The sequence below is a fragment of the Excalfactoria chinensis genome, chromosome 19 (assembly GCF_039878825.1).
Source record: "Excalfactoria chinensis isolate bCotChi1 chromosome 19, bCotChi1.hap2, whole genome shotgun sequence".
Taxonomy (NCBI): Eukaryota; Metazoa; Chordata; class Aves; order Galliformes; family Phasianidae; genus Excalfactoria; species Excalfactoria chinensis.
In genome coordinates this window covers 5,620,556-5,639,652 of record NC_092843.1, presented here as the reverse complement: position 1 = coordinate 5,639,652, position 19,097 = coordinate 5,620,556, and the positions used below count along the sequence as shown (strand labels likewise).

The window sequence follows — 19,097 nt, the reverse complement described above, 5'->3', positions numbered from 1 at the left end:
GGCAGCAGAATTCCAGCCTCAGTTTCTGCAGTCCCTCCTCACCAGCCACAGGGGGCTGAGTCAAATGGCCCCAATCAAGGAGGTCAGGGCTTCATGGGGTTTTCTGGTGCTGTGGTACGTGACGAGCCTATAGCACAGACATGGCTCAGTTACTAACCCCTGAAAATTCAGTGACTTCTCCAAAGACCTCAGGTCCTGTCACTGAGTTCTCTTGCACAGCAACAAAGTGCCTTTACACTCTTAGTTCACTTTCTCCCAGGAATCTCTATGGGGAAGAAATTTTTCCTCTTTAGATGTTCCATTAGAAACTGCTGATGCAGAATCCATCAAATCCATTAAAAGTCCATTAAGTCTGTAATGCTACTTTTTGTTTCCATGCGCTATCTGAAGAATTTGGAAGGCCACAAGCTGCATGTTGCCTGTGGCAAATTAACCTGTGCTAGCTGGATATCCTACATGCAATATGAATGTATGGCTTTAAAAGCTGAGAGAATACAAGGCACTGTTACTATACCTGGATTGCTAGGCCAGTGCCTTTGGGTTATGTTACACAGAAATGATAGCAGTGCAAGACAGACAGGAACTGAAGACCAAAATACACAGTGCTGTTGTGCATCTGAGCAGTTTTAAGTCTGAAGCATTTGCTCTTGAGTGAGTTGTGAACTGTTTGTTCTTCCGTTCCCTGTTTTCAATAAAGGACACAATTCATGTGGTTATATGTATAATAAAATAAGCTGAGGATCAGTGGTAGTGGGTGCAACAACTTCCTTGTACATTAGTCGAAATAAAAAATAATATAGGATTGTTGTACTGAAGCACACGGCAACACAGGATTAAAGTCCCAGACCATTTTATGAACTTGTGTTAACACATCCATTTCAGAGATAAGAAAGGATAATTTCAGCTAAAATCACGATTTTATTTCTAAAATAAAACAAGGCACAGTGATCCTTTGCAACCTTGAATGGCCAGGGGCTTTAAGCAGAGCAAATTTGGGTCAGGACACAGGGACAATCTTTGTAAAGTAGCATCAAACCAAATGAAGAGTCTAAACCAACTCTGTTCCAGCAAGCAACGGGTAGTGAGGATATGTCAATGAAACCTCACAGCGCCTTGCTGGGAATTGGTGGTGTCGTATAAACACACAGCATCTTGGAAGCTTGCAGTAGCAGGCAGATACACCTGCTGTGATGCAGAGGTCAGACGTTGAGCGGGTGAGATGCTTGTCTGAATTGTTACAGCCTCCTGGGAAATTTGTTTGGGTTTGGTTAACTTGACTTTTAAAAGCAGGCATCCTATGGAAGGAAACTTCCTTGAATGACAAGTCTGATGTAGTTAAACAAAACCATTTTTGAAATGCAGAACTCCAAACATGATTCTAATGCAGGTTTTCCAATGTATATTTCATCAAGGCTAGCCATAAGCAATCCTTTTAAAACATTTCCTTTGAAGGCTGGCTGTTTATCTGGATTCACTGAAAGGAGGTTTGGTGAAAGAGGGTGTCAAACAGGTCAAGAGGCGAGACGGACTCTGTGCCCTGGAAATCCAGGCCTTTATTGTCTGGTCTCCCTGGGATTTCCTTTCCTACATAGAAAAATGTGTGGTAGTGCCATAGCAACAACAAAGGAACAAACATAGCAGGACACGTCTCTGCTGTTTAAGGCTTAGCAGGTTGGATTTTGTAAATGACTGCATTTCCACAACAGTTATTTTGCTGAGAGTGGTATAAACAATGAAAATCTGAACCAAAGGCACAAGAAATAAGGACAAACGGCTTTCCATCTTCTCTTTAAGGATCTGTCTGTGAAGCAAAACAAGCCCTATAAATATTAAAGACAAGCTGAAAAATCTGTGTTTTACTTCTAGACTGATTCCTCGCCCTCATCTCACACCAAACTTATGAAAGAAGCATGCATAATGCTCATGATAAGCCCCTCACCCTGCATGAGCAAGCAAAGCTGCCTGCAGCCACGTTTGTTCTTCACTAGCCAGTTCCCATAGACAAAATGGACGACCTGATTGCCATGAAGGGGCTTTGCTTAAGGGGTCAGGAGGACAGCTGGGTGCCAGTGGAGGGTCACAAAGCTGGAAGAGGCTCCGCCTCTGTGGAACTGGAGGAAAACCTCCCAGTACAAAATTTGCAGGTTGGGCAGCTACCTGGGATTTTATTATGATGCTTTTTATTATTTTATTACGATGCTTTTTTATTCCTATGGATTTGATCTCTTATTTCACAAGAATGCATGACTTGTGCTTTTGAAGCCTCTGCCAATGGCAGATCACCATAATTAATCAAAATCAGGTTACAATCATGACACGGGTCTGTCAGTTAGAAGCCCCAGAGGAAAATTTTTGCAGCCCTCCCCTAACCTCTAAGATCCTTGACATGAAACACAAGGCTTCCGGAGTTGTTTCATGACCGCATTTGTAACCTTCCTTTCACAAGCCATTATTCTTCACACAGTGAGCCCAGATAACAGGGCCCATCAGCACCTGTCACGCAAGAGGTCTTGGCTTAAAACTTCCAGTTTAGCTGTCTTATTTCAAGACAGCTCTTTATCAGAGGAGACCAAAGTCATGCCAAGATAAGACATAAGATGAGTGTGTGGAAGAAGAAAAAAAATCTCTCAAGTTTTCAGGAAAAATGGTGAACTACATTTCATAGTTGCCCAGTTTTTGCCGGAGTAAATTCAAGGCTACATTCCAGTGCTGTCATTTGCAAACCCGTTTTACATACTTGTCACAAATTCTGCAGAATAATACCTCTGACTTCAGCCTCTGCCCACTTGCTCTGATCTGCCCAAGAACCTCAGTTAGTTATCAGATATAGTGTTGTAATAACTGCTTTGTAGTTTTAACTTTTTTGCTTGGCTCACCTCCTAAGGGAGGGCAACGAGCATCTACAATTCTCTGTTGTACAGAGGGGACAAGTGTTTGCTGTCTTCCCTGGACCAGTCCCTTCAATCATCTTCTTTGAAGCCTAAATCTCAGTTCATTCGGGCTCTCATCATGGAAGAATGCCAGTGTTTAATCTGTACTTACCTAGTATTGCGCTGCCTCTGACTTTGCTATATGTTCCCTTGAAAAGGGTAGCTGAAATTGGATTATATCCAGAGCCCATCAGAATGCTAATGGCAAGAGGTCCTAACATGCCTCGATAATTAATGGGAACAAATGACTGACAAAGTCACAGAAAGGGTTTCCTTCAAAAGTCTCCTTCACAAAGAGCAATAACTGTAGCAATCGTACAAATTCTCTAACAGCTCAGCACATGATAAAATTGTTTCAATAGGCATAAAAAGAAATATCATGAGATTAACACTTAACAGATTGAAAACATCTGGGTTTAGAAAATGGATTGGTGAGACGGCCAGCTTTTGCAGGGCTCTGTGGGGTTATTTCCCCCTTTAGAGTAATCTACTCGACTACAGAACAAGTATTTTTCTGACCTGCCAGCAGAGACAATATTAACAATTTCTAATTCTTTAGTCAGCAGAACAATAAGGTGAATGCATCCCAGGATTGGGTAGAAGGGAGCCTTTATGATCCTCCAGCATCCCTTTAAATTCTCCTTCTGTCACTTGTAACAAAACAGGCACTTTTTGGTATGGAAAACACATGGCACACAAAGAAAAAGGAAAAATAAGCCTGCCACCTTTAAATGCAAAGCTGCATTCAGATTTATGGGGTTATGGCTAAGAAACAGAATAACAGCGGATATCTTTTTATGGGTGACTGGGAGAAAGTAAATGCATTTCATGCTATAACACAATGGTCAGGGATTGCAAAGAGATAATAGATGGATTTTTTTTTTTTTTCATTTAAATGTCATTCTCAAATGGAATACGTGGGAGGAGCCATTGACTTGATGGTGGTAAATGATCTGATCACAGATGAATAATAATAATTGTGCATTGGCAATGATCAGTGCCAACTTGATAGATAGCTCAGATTTGACCTGTAATATTTGGCATCAGACCTCATTTCTATGCATCCAGCCTCGTGCCTTCTATCTTTATTACCCAGTGCATTTTCTTTTCTGAGAGCAGTCTGATTGCTACTAATCTTCTAGCCTGTAACCTAATGCTCTCTCCCTAAATGAAGTCCCCATATTGTTGATAAAGAGTCATTGTGTTCGCTTATCTCCCTCCTCTCCAGAAGTGATAGCAGGAAATCTGACTTCTCAATTAACCTGTGCTGAATTAGAATCTTTATGATCAAATTGGTTGACGTGATTTTTTTTTAATCTGGGCTGCCTGAAACTCGGTAAGAATTAGGGCTTGTGTATCTCACCAGAGCCTCTCTCTGTGTCAGGTTGCTGTGGGGTACACAAATGAGAAGCCATTTTTCTGTCATTCTTACAAATTGCTTCTCTGTCAGAAATTTCATAAGGAGGAATGAACATAACGCTGTGTTGCAGGTAAAGTGACAGAAACGAGATCATCCGTACCATGGAAAAATAGTGGATGTTTTAGAGATAAAGCAAACAAAGGTGGATATAGCACAGATCTATCTATGAGACAGACCCTCCACAAATGAATTAAAATGATTATTTTAAATGTATTTTTCTGGGATGAAATAGCATACACTGGTGCACGAGAATGAAGACATTCAGACCTCGGCTTGGAGAAGGGAAGGCTCCAGGGAGACAGGAGACATCACTGCAGCCTTCCAGTACTTGAACCTTAGAAGCAGAAGGGAGACCGATTTTTTACATGGTCTAATAGTGATAGAACAGGGAGGAAAAGCTTTAAACTAAAAAAAGGGGAGTTCAGGTTAGATGTTAGGAAGAAACTGTTTACTCACATGGTGGTGAGGCACTGGCACAGCCTGCCCAGAGAGGTTGTGGGTGCCCCATCTCTGGAGGTATTTAAGGCCAGGTTGGATGGGGCCCTGGGCAGCCTGATCTGGTGGCTAGCAGCCCTGCCTGTGACAGAAGAGCTGGAACTGGTACAAATGTGGGAGCTCTCCTGAGCTCTTGCCCCACTGTAGCTGTATGGGCTCTCTGGTGTAGAGGCAGCTTTTTGCTCCCAGGACTGCTTTATCAGATGAGATCTGCTGTTGGACACCATCTTCCCGGTGTGTCTTTGAGTTCAAGTACGGCTTAAGCTGGAGGCATAATGCTTGCTCTAATTCCTCAGCAAGAAGTTTAATTACAGAACGTGTAATTAGAGACTGTATTTAAGATCATCAAAATGTCTCCTACATTAAAAACCATATCAGTTTCATTAAAATATGGATACCTAAGAAAAAAATATTTGGAGGCTAAATGGAACCTCTCATTATGACTTCATTTCCTTGATGCTGTTTGAGTTTTGGCAGGAAGGGTACCAGCAGAAGATAAATACATTCCCGTTTAAGATTCCACCTGTAATCATCCACTGCAGGAAGATTAGGGCTGAATAATGACAGTGCTTTGTGATGTTTTGTAGGCAGTTCTAATTGTAGGCGAAAATTCAAAGTAATCTTTACACGCGGCACATAGATCTCTCCTTCAGGAATTCATTCACCCTGAACCCCACATGGAAGATAACCTGTAAAACTCCAGATCAGAAGTGCTTATTTTCATAAAAATATTCATTTGCTGAAGATTTCAGAAAATTTCAGCAAATGTTTCCTCTTCCATCCAGTATTTGTGGTTTCCTTGTTAGGTTCTGTTTAAATTCACATTATTTCAGGACCATCTCGTAATGTTTGCACAGTATTTCAAATCCTCTCCTAGTAAAAAGGCATTAAGGTAATCTATGACACTATAAATACAGGGCTTTTTTAGGAAAGTCCGTGAGTCATTTTGCTGTAATGACAGCAGGCTTCATTAAACAGCTGCATAATTGGGGACACCTGAAATGCTGGTGTGCCTGCATTTTGTAACAGCCCCAGATGTCACCCCTGGGAACACAGCAGCAACAGAGATGTGGGATTCAAATTTGAATTTGCAAGAAGTAGCAGGGAGTGGTTTGTGTGCTCAGGCATCTTGCTGTGAAGTTGTCCAAAAAAAGAAGCAAGGGTAATCCAGGTGCTGGTGGATTTATTGATACCTGTGTATTCCGGTATACATAGTTGAGAAATCAAGCATGAGAAGGTCATGTTAGAGGCTGGTAGAACTGTTACCTTAATCAAGTAACCTTAAGGAATCACGTCCTTTGTAATGTGCTTCCGACGGCCCCGTGGCCAAGTTACGCACTGCTTACACCAATGTGGTGGGTGGTAAAATGGCGTTTAATTAACCTCGTGAGTCCCTTATATAGGGCTCCTATTTCATCTAATACATATGCATTACTGAGCATGGGAAGACCTATCGCGTTACAGCACGAGATCTCGCTGATGCCTAATACAACATAGAACCCAATCAGGACTTGTTAAATCAAGATGCTGAAAGTTCAGCTCTTCAGTTGTATGGAGACAACACATTTGAGTCAGGGCCTCCAGGTGGGAGGTTAACTTTGTAATTTGGCTCTGGGCAATCTGGACTATGAATTTGTCTGCAATGCATGGCACAAGGGCTGAGGGCTTTGATCCTCCATGGGTCACTGAACACAGGTAAGTCATTTTGTAAAATATCATTCCTACAGCCCTTCACTAAGTGTGTACAGAATACCAGGCTTCCAGAACGTTGAATTAAAGCTGTAAATTTCAACTGTCAGAGCCGAAAGATGTTGGACCAGGCAGCATGTACCTTTATGACATTTTCTTATTACAAGCACTGAGATGCAATTGCTCACATGGGGCCTTAAATCAAATCGTGGGTGGAAGCTGTGACAGAAACACCCCAGCTCCCTGCCTTACCGCAGGCACCGACAAAATATGTGCAATTAACTGCATGGCCAAGGAGCTAGAAATTGGCGATGCTTTTCTTTTGGATGGATTTTGCCACCCCAAGTTGAAAAATGCACTTGTGTCTGACCAGTTGTAATATGGGTCATTGGTCTGTATTTTCCATAATCCACAGTAGTTCTCAATAGCTGCACATAACAGAGCATTGTTGTTGATATAAATTTAACCGTTTGCATGGAGTTAAAGGTTTTCCTTGGAGACATCTGCTGGGACAGCAGAGAGAGATATGTGCTATCAGCATCATTCAGCCAGGTCTTGGTTTCCCAATCAAAGGAGTTTTCTTGGGTTTTGTTGTTAATTGCTCCAGTCTTTCCTTCTTTGTAGTCAATCAAATGTACTTCTGTCTGTAGATCTAGTAATTATATGTTCTTGTTTTTATGCAGGGCTAATAGACCACCTAAGGCTTTGTGTAAATTAGTTAATGTTTTTTCCTGCAAAGCTGGAGCTTTTCCTGTATGATGGTGACAGGTGCAAAATGTTCCTTGCAAAAGCATATGGCAAATTGTTGAAGTACAGCAAATGCTTATGGGTTTTAGAAAAACAGGATTAAAGAAGCTTGTTCTAAATGGCATCTCTGGGCACACTGATGATTCTGTAGTTCTTCAGGAGCCCGAAATGCCTTAAAGTTGCTGCTGCAAAAGCAGATACCTCAGTGGGAAAAAATGTTATAGGGAACACAGAGGGAAAATAATAATTTTCGAAGGTGCTTAAGCCAAAGTGGGAGTGGCCATGTTAGGCAACAGGCTGAAAAGCAGCACAGATCAGTGTCTGTCTTGCATTAAAAAGCAAAACTGTGGAGCAGAGTTTGTAGGCCAGCCAAAGAAAAACAAAGGATTGTGAAGGGAAGATAAGCGGTTAGTACTTTGTCTCTGCGGCTTCTAAAATGTCTCTGCTGTTGCTGAATGTTAATCTGCTCGTCACGCTGCAAGAGAATCGTGGCTCTCTGTGTAGATATCTGGGGGCAAAACTGGCCTAACGAGGTCAGTGGCAACACTTCTGTCGGTTGGGTATGGCCGGGGTTTCATTCCAACCCCTAAACTGTTTTTATTTCCTGTAAATAATCCCTGCTGGAGCTGAAAAACATTTTAAAGTGAGGTTTTATTCTTGAGTGCATGGCTATAATACATTAATAAATCGGTAGCCAAACTAAATAACTGCTGTTTTCCACTTTCAGCCTTCCCATTTATTTCTGTTTTTCCACTTTCTCACACTGTTTTGAAAACAGCTCAAATCCACATTTTCTGGCAATTCTGAGATGCTCTCAGAAGGGGGAACACGTACTCCTTTCCCCACCAAAGGATCCCTGCTGTGTGCTCAGGCAGTGCTGAAGCCACAAGCTTAGCTTAGCTTTTTTTTGTTCAGCTTTGGTTCCCTTCACTTTCTGCTGATTCCACGAAATTGTGAAAAAAGTGAGTGGAAAAAAGCTGAAAGATCCCATCCCATTTTGTCCAATTTAGAGTACTAACTATCATCTTATGTAAAAGCCTGAGGTAAGCCTCAAAGTTGGATCTCCTACACAGCAATTTCCTTAAAGAGTTATTGGATCACATTTTTGTAGGGACTTCTTCATACAAGTATTTAATTGCATCTATTTTTCCCAGTGACCTGGAATTCATCTCTCTGATGAAGATATTTCCATGATTGAGCTTCCAAATGTTCAGATAAGAGTATGACGCATCTGCTTTTAGTTTGTTCTTTTTGTAGTTGATTTGCAAACGAACACAAGAGAAACAGAGAGGTGATACCGGCAAACACCAGGTAGCAAACTTCTAGGTGACAAAACATGTGCCAAACCACAACATCAGTAAGACTGAAAGAGTGTAGAAAGGGCTGCGGTCAGTGGGCATGGAGGGTTTCCTGAGTACTAAAAATCTGATAAAATATCCTTCAGATCTTCTGACTTGTTCCTAATTCCCTCACACTGTAATCAGATTCTGCAGTGGGAACCTTATGTCATCCCCTGAACAGTGTCTGTAAGCAATGGGCAGTGATTTCTTACTTTGGAAGCTGACTCTCATGCATTTATACTTTCTGAAATGAGTGTGGGGCCTCTTTATGCCTCATGAGACAAAACCCTAAAGGAATTCAGATGGAGAACAAGTGCTGTTATGTCCTAGCGCTGTGCTGGAACTTCTCTTCTTTGAAGGGAAAACAGTTAAATGAATGGAAACTTTTGGCCTTCGATGGCTGCAGTGTGCACTTAGGATTCATCATTTGCCCTTCCTTGATACACATCGCTCCTGGCAGAACAGATGAGTATTGTCCTGATTAATCAGTAGTCTTCAGGGAACTGCTCTTTTTGCACATACATTTTGATCATTAAGAAGCCATACTGTCCTGTGCTTGCTACAGCATATGGAAAGTGCAAAGTAAATTGTGTAAAATTTACTATGTTACTAGAAATGTTTCTCTGTTTCTCAGACAGTTACAGTGTTATTTGGTGTCCTGAGATGACAAATGATGTAGTTATTTTTTCTGTGCTTCACCATAAATGTTATTAACTCAAACATTTACACTCAAGAAGACGGAGACGCAGTGGAGTTATTTTTGTCATCCCTAAAGGAAGTGCTTGCCTGAAGTGCTTCTCCCTGCAATGTAGGGTGGCTGGCAGTGTCACTGCAGGTGCCTGCAGCAAAATGGGGTCCCAGCTCTCAGTAGGGTGGCAGGGAGCTGAGCAGGAACAGCTGCCTGAGGCTAAGATCTGCTCGCTAAATAGTCAGGAAAACCCAGCTGCATCTCAGGTGATCCTCCCAGCAGCATCTTTACACACCTGCTGACATGCTGTAACCTGACAGACTCCAGCAAAGATTCACAGGAGGGTTTCCCAAGCTCCCACTGCTCCTGGCTCAGCTGGTCCTGTCCACCTGAAATCTCACACAGGACAGCAGAGGTTGTCAGCATCCTTGACAAGACAAGCATAGCTTGAGCCTGGCCCAGGCACAAGGGCAGGATAAAGGACAGACCCTTTGCTATACTGCAAAGAACAGCTTTCACTTTGCAAGCAAATTACTGGTTGAATCACATTCGACAGACTCCAGAGTAATTGCTGTATGAGCAGCACTTGGGTTTAGAAGGCATGTCTGCATGCTTGGCTGACAATTAGATGGCTCATCCTATCCAAGGAAGCATCTCACCATTGCATGGTACTGGGTACATAATTAAACAGCAAATGAAATGGATCCACCTTGCAATAGTGCAACTGCCTGATTCTTGTACTGCAAGATAGCTCATGCTACTGCAAGACAGACTATTTGCTTTTCGGAAGCAGCATATATTGTCCCTCTGTCAAGAACCTGATCACTTCTGATCCATTGTGCCACAGAGTGCACAGAGCAGTTCTTTCTTTCCCTTCTTCCATATTCTCTGGTTTCTATGGAAAGGACTCAGGCCTGCAGGGTGGGCAGGCACATTTCAGCAGGCTCTTGTGGGGACAGCCAGTGCAAGGCTGTCTTCTGTGTCCTAGGCTGAGACAGTTGGAGAGAAAGGGGGCAGAGGGCTGGCTAGCAGCAGGACATTTGCTTTCCTGTGTACAACATATGTGAGCATCACTGTTTTGTGCTGCCAACAGTTATGACTTGCTGAGACAGAGCTGGGAGGGGGCTGCACAGCAAAGCAGCCATTCAATGCTGCCTGCATCTCCTCTGCAATCACAGCGCTTGAGTGGCCCAGCCACCCTCAGCTCTGTGGGGCACTTGGAGCCAAAATGAAAGGAAATGGGAAACCACAGCTCCATTATTTCAAAGCAGATTGCACAGAAGTTCATCTGCTGCTAGAGGAAGAGCTCTGCTCCTTCCCAGCTGACCTGAGACCTCTGCTCATCTGCGATCATTTTCTGTTTCAGGGAAACGAACAGAACCAAATCTGCTGACTGAGAGAATCTTCCACAAATTTCATCTCATGGAAGTCTTTCCATTAATATCTTTCTCACATGAAAGAGAATTTGGCTGTCAGATATTGTTCCCTGCTGGGCTGATATTGATTTCTTTTTTATTTTAAAGATAAAAATACATGATGCAGTGCTATTGAAAAATTAGAAAAACAAATCAATCTGGAGCTCAGTGTAATAGGCCATCATATAGACGCTAACTAAAGGCTGTGTATAAGGGATGAGAAATAAGACTTCTATTACAAGCTAAATGTTGAGCTTAAAAACTGGCTTCACTTCCCTGACCTCCCAGCCTGGAGGGCACTGCATCTCTGGCACTCACATGTTAACAGGGTCATCTGCTCTCCCAGGAGAAACTCAGAATTCATACCTGGAGTTGCAGCAGCAGAAGAAGAAAGAGAATGATTTGCTGCTCCTTTACATATAAATATATTCAGACATTTCCTGTGCACATGTCCCTCTCTGTGGTCTGGGTCTTAAGTAGTTTGTTTATTAAGAAAGATCGATGCTTGTTTTATTTAAGATTTCATCTCTCTTTAAAAAACAAAGTCTAGAAAATAAATACATTTCAGTGTCAGAAGATGCATGGCAGCACTATTCCCTTGTATTAATGAAACAAAGGTAATAATACAGATGTCCTTGAAAGTAACTGTTTCTAACAGAGATAAGATGGTGATTAATGGCAAATTTGTTCTTGCCAGGGGTGGCTATCAAGTGTAAGTAAATAAACGGGATGGTTCCATTCTTGCAGTCTACCCACCGTAAATATTATTACTCTGGTAATAGGAAGATGCAATACTGCTGGCCATTCAGAGGTCCGAGATTCTGAAAACATCCTTGCCCCTTAGGTTATTCTCCTGATGCCATCATTTACTATGATGCCACAGGAGAAACAAATGGCGTGGCAACCAATTTAATTTAGTTTACAAATAATTTCCAGAATGTGATGTTATTTTCTGATGGTGTCACTGCACCTTATAAACATTGTCTGAAGATCTTAACCTTAAGAAATGGAACAGCCTTTATGAAGCTGGATTTTAAAGATGATAAAGTGTTAAAAATAACTAAATACAGGTTATGTGCCCTCTGACTTTAAGATATCTGATCTGCTTACAGGCAGTGATACACATTCTGCAGCAGCTCACCTCCTTCCTAAGCACTCGGTGGGATGCAGAGTGCTGCCAGAAGTCTCCTGCAGCCCTCCTTAGCTTGTGCCTGTAGTCACTTGAAAAAGAGAGAGGATTTTCAATGCTGTCTTAAGTGGAGATAGAAAAAGCCTTCCTCCACAAAGAATTTCAGTCGTCCCCATGGTTTATTTATGGATTTTGCATTTCATGGTCCAAATACATATACACTAAGTTATTCTGTCAAAAAATGTAAACGATGATCATTTGTTAGCTGCACCACTTGAATAATTGTATCAAAGTGTAATAAAGTTATTGAAGGGATTTATTAACTTGATGAAGTAACTCATTAAATCCTTCAAACATGATAATGAAGGAGGAAGCGTGGGTCCTTTTATTATAACTGAAGATGGGAAATTGTGGAACAGAGCCTACCTGAAAAAGATGATCATATATCCCAAATTAGCTTTATTTAGCTTGTCATTTTCAGCCTTCCTATCACTTCTGTGGATTTTTCCATTAATTTTCTAACCTAAAAGACTATTGACTAAAAGGGAGGACAGGTCAGAGTGCAGCGCACTGCCAGGCTTGTCTGAGGATCAGGCTGGGATGAGCTGGCAACTTTCAGTGAATTAGCAGTTGTGCTCTCATTTCCTACCTGCAGAGTACTTAGGGTTAAGCTATGGATGATTCTTCTTACAACATTTGTAAAGGTTAGGAAAACCACTGCTTGCATACAAGTGGCACTTTTCCAGTTCGCAGTATTAAAAACCTTCCAAGCAAAGTTGGGAGGTGCAGCTATAACCAACTTCAGTAGAATGTATCCAAACACCTGGCTAGAGCTGTGTGACACCTGGGCTGTAAACAGGGGGAGCTCTGGAGAAGACAGTTCTTCCCAACATTACTTGTGGCATTGCTGATTGGTGATGCATTGGAGTCAGTAGTGTGAAATGAGGGCTGCTACAGAACTGTTATGATCAGGTGGCAGTATGTGAGTATCTGCTGAGTGATGACATTCACAGGACTAGAGTGTCTGAGAAACAGAGAACCCTGGTTTCAACCCCCTGTCAAAGAGTTTTTGTTAGAAGATATGAAAACATGTAATTTGTGTCTTCCTGGTAATTCACATGTCCTAGGGAAATGGAAGCTGGTCATTGTTGCATAAATCAATTAGAAGAAGCACATAGGATGCCTTTTTTGTTTTAAGCATGTATTTTTCATGGTTGCATCCCAGATAAAGTGCTATTCTGTCAGGGATTCTAGTGATCTTTCAGCCACTTATGTAAAATACCTGTCTCTGAAAGAGGTAATGAATGCAGTATCCCTGAGGCTTGAAAACTGTTGGGATGTGAAGTGCGACTGTAACCATGTGAGACTTGGGCATTGCTCTCAGGCATCAGCCTGACTCAGCTCTGCATGGCACATCTCAGTGATGCAGGAGACAAGATACAGAATGTGCAAAGTTAAAATAAATTCACTGTAAAACGCCTTCCCAGTAAGGTCACCTCTGATGTTAGGCTAGCATTTAACGGCTAGCAGCTTCATTAGAAATCTGTTTTCATGAGCGTCTGGGAGTCCTGGAAGAGGTGAAAAAAGTGATTTAAAACAGACCTGTGAGGTGAGCAGGTTGGGAAGAGAAGGAAGCAAATGTGTCATGTCAAATTGTGACACCTCAGGTGATCTACACATCACCGCCTGTCTTCTGGACCACATCCCCTGCTCTAAATAGCTATTTATGAACTTGGAATTGACAGCCAGAGCAGGAGCAAAGACCTGCTGTAGGCTGGGCAGAATCCCCCCTTTCCAAGTGGGCTGGCTCCTCTGCTGAGACAATAATACTGCAAGGAGACATGTCAGCTCCTTCATTGTTAAGACTCAAACTAATACTGCTCTTGATAGGGAACATATTGCATGATGAATTGAAGCTGCATTTGTTCTTAGCCAAAGGTTCACAACAAGAAGCATTAATTAAATTTTCAGTTATCAGTTTCATTCCCTGTCTATGCTGGAGAGTGTGCTAGTTCTGGCAGGGATAGGTTAATTAAGAAAAGAAGCAAGGCATTTGCCACCTTTATTTCTATTAGTAGAAAAGAAGGCGAGCGGCTAACCAATTTGCATTGCTTAGAAAATGTGTACCATATTATGTTTACCTAAAATAGAGCAATTGAAATATGCATTTTCTATTAGCACTTGTAAATGTAACAGAGAGAAGGGAATACAGGCACACTGCAAGTACAATACATGCTGAATGTGCTGCTGTCATCTAAAGGATCCTGCACTTAAATGTGTCAATATTATTTTTCTACTCTGCTTCTATGTTTGGAATTCTGAAAGAGATGGAGTGAGCATAACTTACATGGTTCCCAATAAATTAAATAGAAAAAATATATAATTACTGAAGCAATAAAATAATGAAAAATTGTACTGGCTTCCAAATTAGAGTGCATCTGATAGTCCCCATGTCTTCAGTCTCTGAGTCTTTTAAAATTTTGTTTAACAGTCTGCTATCCTGAGAAACATTTGCTCTTGTCTCCCCCTTTTACAGTCTGCTAAATAGGCTGTATATCTTCTAACCTTGCAGGTGACAAAATGCACTCCTTCACTATAGTCCACACAGTGCCAGATCATTTCAGCCTTTCTGAGTAAATGACATGCAACTCTATAACTGCATGATTAGGCCCATAGATTACCAGATTACAACCACAAATCTTCCCCGTAGCTACCACTCGCTTGGCAGAAATAGTGAAGTATCATCATTTGTTCTCGTGTAGAAAACATGCTGTGAAATGCAACCTCAAAGGTCACCAGGATGGCATTTCCTTTTGTGGCCCTCAATAAACTTGTAGCTAATGCAGCAATTACCAAGCCCAATTACCCCTGTGCAGCCTTCAGAGAATTTCTTTTCTGAAGTCTCGGTAGTTAGATTCCACTTTCTTCAGTTAAAATGTGGGGTAGATTTAGCTATCTGCACAATTGCCAGACATTTCTGGAACAGGCTATTTGTGCACTAAGGGCCTGTCTGAATGAGGAGGCTGTGCCAAAGAATGGGAGCAGGGTATTTAAGCAATACTAATGAGATGTGTGCAAAAAGGTGTGTGGGCACTCATTTCAGTGTGTTATTTAAAATAACCTCTTCCTTCCTATTGCACCTCAGCTGAATCCAGATGAACTGTAGTGACATGGTCCAGCTTTATGCACACAGGTATCTCCCAGTAGAAACACAGGCCTAATCAGTACCCTGCCTGCCCAGATGCAGTCACATACTTAGCATTTAATTAAATAGTCTGAGACGTTGTATGAACCAGTACATCTCCTTTGTTAGCTAAGACAGGGTTTTGACAAGCTATGTAGCTTTCTTTCTATCCACATCCATTTTACAGCTGCTAAGTGTGAACTTGTGAGTTGCACCACTTAGGAAAAAAAAAATAAAAAAAAAAATAAAAACAGGAAAGGAACTGATATAATCTTCTGCATATTTGGCAACAGTCTGGGACTGATGCGAGCTCTTCACAACGTGTTTGACTGAAATGAAGCCAGTGGAATAATTCTTAAAAAAGGAGAAGAGCTAAACTGCAGTATGATAAAGCGGTTGTATCCTTATTATGACTTCCAGTTCTTTGTATGGGGAAAGATAGCTTGATTTTCACACCACGTGTGTGAATGCTATTATCCCTTTTCCCAGCTCTCCATTTTGCTTTCTTTGGAGGGAATAATTGCTAGGGCTGCTTTCAAGAGTTTGAATTATGGGTACCTCACCTGCACCTGCTAGTTCCATAAAGGAGAAGGGAATGTAATGATGGTTCCTGTTTATCTCACTCCCCAAAATGATTTGTTTCCATAACAGTAGGATTTTGTCTGCTTCAGTTTTATCTTTGTCAAGTCACTTCGCTCACCATGTTATTAACAGTTAAGTGACATTTAAAATGGTGCCTGCTGATTTTAGACATATTTCAGTTTTTTGTCAAATTTACTCCTCCTTGCCTTCTTTCTGTTTGCACACTCAGGTGCAGCTATTATCACAGAGACCAATAGCCTTGACCTTGGGTTTTATTTAGCATTGTCTTTAGGCTTCCAGTTGTTGGAAGAGACTTATATTTAACTCCTTTTCATTCAGGGGAACTTGCAAAATATCCGATATTTAGCCACCCTTCAGGCATGCTACAAAAATACTTGCTTAGGAAGAGTACTGGAAATTATTAAGAATAGTCAAGCCAATGCAGTAGGAAAACAGGTGATGTTTTTGAAGATTTCTGGCTGAATTCTGGTTAAGGGTTTTCCCAGTGCTGCTCAGATATGAGCTGTATTTCTGGCTCTGTGTTTAGGGTGTCTGTACCTTTCAATCAGCATCTGCTTTCTCATTTAAAATCATATTAGTAAAATCAAATAAATGTAAAGAAAAGCTTAAGATGAGCTAATAAAATGATTAGAGAACATTGTATGAGCTCAAGGAAATGTTATTCAAAGTCAATTGAGTGTGTGTAAGAACTGCCAGCTTTAAGGAGAAAGAAAATGGATTATGTGTGAGAGGAAACTTCTTGATGAGATGAGCGAGAAACTGCCTTGGTAGATTAAACTTTGTCAATAAAAAATGTTCCAAGAATAGATAAGACTGTAAAGCAATCTGTAATAGGTCTGGAAGAACACTCTTGCTGGCCTACAATTCAGCCTTAATTCCCATGATTGCCTGAGATATCCCACATTCTCGCAATTAATCCATCATAGTCACAAGTGTCAGGAATACAATGTACTCCTAAAATATGCAATTTAAATTTCTAAGACCAAATAATCTTCTTAAAGCAGGTAATCTCAGCAAGATAATTCATGCACAATGTGTAACCATTACTACTATTACACATCATTTAAGCACATTAACAAATACAATAAAATAAAACAATCTCCCCTCCATGGCTCTTTTTAATCTCTGTACTATTTGTGGACCATCTCTAGATTTTGATCCCAAGCTATTTTCAGTTTAAACATAAGAAATACAGTAGGATATACCTCAAATTAACCAAGTTTTCACACACAGAAAATGTGTGTGAATTTGTTTTCCACACTGAAAACTCAGCAATGCTGGGGAAAGAAGTGGGAATGGAAATAGCCATTTTCTGTGCATGGTATTTGAGATGGTTGTACATTGGTGCCCTCTGCACATATTTGAGAGAACTGCATTACTTTAGTTTGGTTTAAAACAAACAGGAAAACTCATTGTGATTGGTTTAAATACTTGAGCACTATTTCAAGAGCTGAATGAAATAAATAAACCTGAGCAAAGACAAAAAGTTGTAATAATTACATTTTTAAATAGCAAAAGCTGCTTTCCCCTGAGCAGCAGTGATGTGTTTGGTATTATTACCACCACCAATTTATAACTTTTTAGAATAAATGCTCTGTTTTCAATAAGAAGAGGGACCTTCCATTCTAATAATAACTCTTTCCTGATAATTAAAGCTACTCTACTTAGAAATTGACAAATTCAGGTATCAACTTTTTTAAAAAGGAGGGAACCAGCACTGTATTAAGCTTTGGGTCTGCAGGGGAGCAAGAGCACAGCTTGTAAAGTACTGTGTTGGCTGGCAAAGCCATCAGAGAACTGCCAGTTGCCATCTGACTGATGGACACCAGTGAAGTAAGGATGAGAGGAGAAGGTGAGACTGTAACTCTTTGTCAGGGCAGAAGATTAAAAAGTGGATTTTAAAAGCTACTTACAGTTGAAGTGATGCACGTGGACTTGACTATAAACTGCCTTGCATTCAACGGTGTCTGTGAGTTAACTGGTGAGATCTCAGCTGATGGTGTCCTAGCGATAACAAATACCACACATCAGATACTAAAACAACAACTAAAAGTGCATGTTTTTAGCAAGACCCAGTGGGTTATGGGACATGAGTGTCAACAGACTGAGGAACTACATGATTGGTCAAGCTGTGTTGAAAAAAGCAATCCAACTATCCACTTTACCAGCAAGGCCTTTCTAAACTCCATCTGCTTTCTCTTATAGAAAAGGCCCCAATATGTTGTCTTGCTTTCTCATCATCTTTTCTGACAGTGAGATTACACTACACATCATGGTAATGCAAACTCACTGCTGTATTCTGACACCTTTTAAAGAGTTGTTTGTTGCTGGAAAATTGTGCAGAAGTGTAAGTGCTCTATGAGTAGCCTAAATGGAGCCCCACTGTTTCTTTGTGTGTTCTCCCAGCTAACTGCACTGCTGATGGACAGCACTATTACGCTGTCATTAGCACCACGTCTGAAAGCTTGGCTTCTGCTGATAATAACAGGCTATTCAATATCTGGAGCCTTTGTAAGAAAGAGGGCACCTAAATGAGAATAATGAGGTCATTCTGTGACATGCCTGAGGATATGAAACCATGGGTAACTTTTTAGCCTGTTTGATATGTGAACACATTACATTCAACTGTGACAGATTATTTCTAGCATTCAAAACAAAAGGAAAAAAAAAAAGAAAAAGAAAAGCTTCTTCCATTAAACCAGACTATAAAACATGAGCACCAAGTGGTAATCAAAACACTAGCATCACTGTAAAGCACAACCTTCAAAATATTCTGTGTAACCAAACCAAAAAGAAAACATACATATGGACAGAGACAAGAAGGAGAGAAAGGGGTTGAGATGCTATCAGAAAAACAGCTAAGTTTAACAGCAAAGTTTAAAGGGATCTTATGGTAAAAAGACTGCTTGTGTGTGATGACTTGGAGCTGAATGAGATGTGTGGACCATTTTGACTTTGAAAAGATGAATCAACCGAAATAACTGAAATTTTATTTTCAGACGTGCTTCTTGCTCAGAGCATAGAGCTATAGAACACATAGACCTGAGGACTGGCTGTGGCTTGGTCTGTAGCTCTGCTCAGGTTTAACACTCAAACTTTACAATACCAGTAGGAGAATTCTTCCTTTCCTGTTTATTCTCCAAGGTCACTTTTTCTGTTCCTCTCCATAGATGTGGCGCTCTTGGAATTTTCCTGGGTATGTAAGAGTCACTCAACTTCCAGGCTGTGCTGCTGAGCAAAGGAAGAGGGCTGTCCCTTAGCTCTTCTTTCTAATTTTGGGAAAGCTCAGTAATCTTTGCTAGACAAGATGTTCCTGCATGGCTGTATTGGTTGTTAATATACAGATGGCAGCAAATGTGCAGAAGGAATAAGTAAAGGAAAACTCACCAGTGGTGGTACCTTGACTGAAGAAGCTGGGGCAGTCCTCACTGGTGAGCAATCTCCAAGAGATGCTGCC

General features: G+C 41.1%; 1 protein-coding gene across 1 annotated transcript in view; it reads left to right on the top strand.

Annotated features, from left to right (window-relative positions):
• LHFPL7 (LHFPL tetraspan subfamily member 7) overlaps positions 1-19,097 on the top strand; it is a 56,313-nt gene that overhangs the window by 31,863 nt on the left and 5,353 nt on the right. The window lies entirely within an intron of this gene.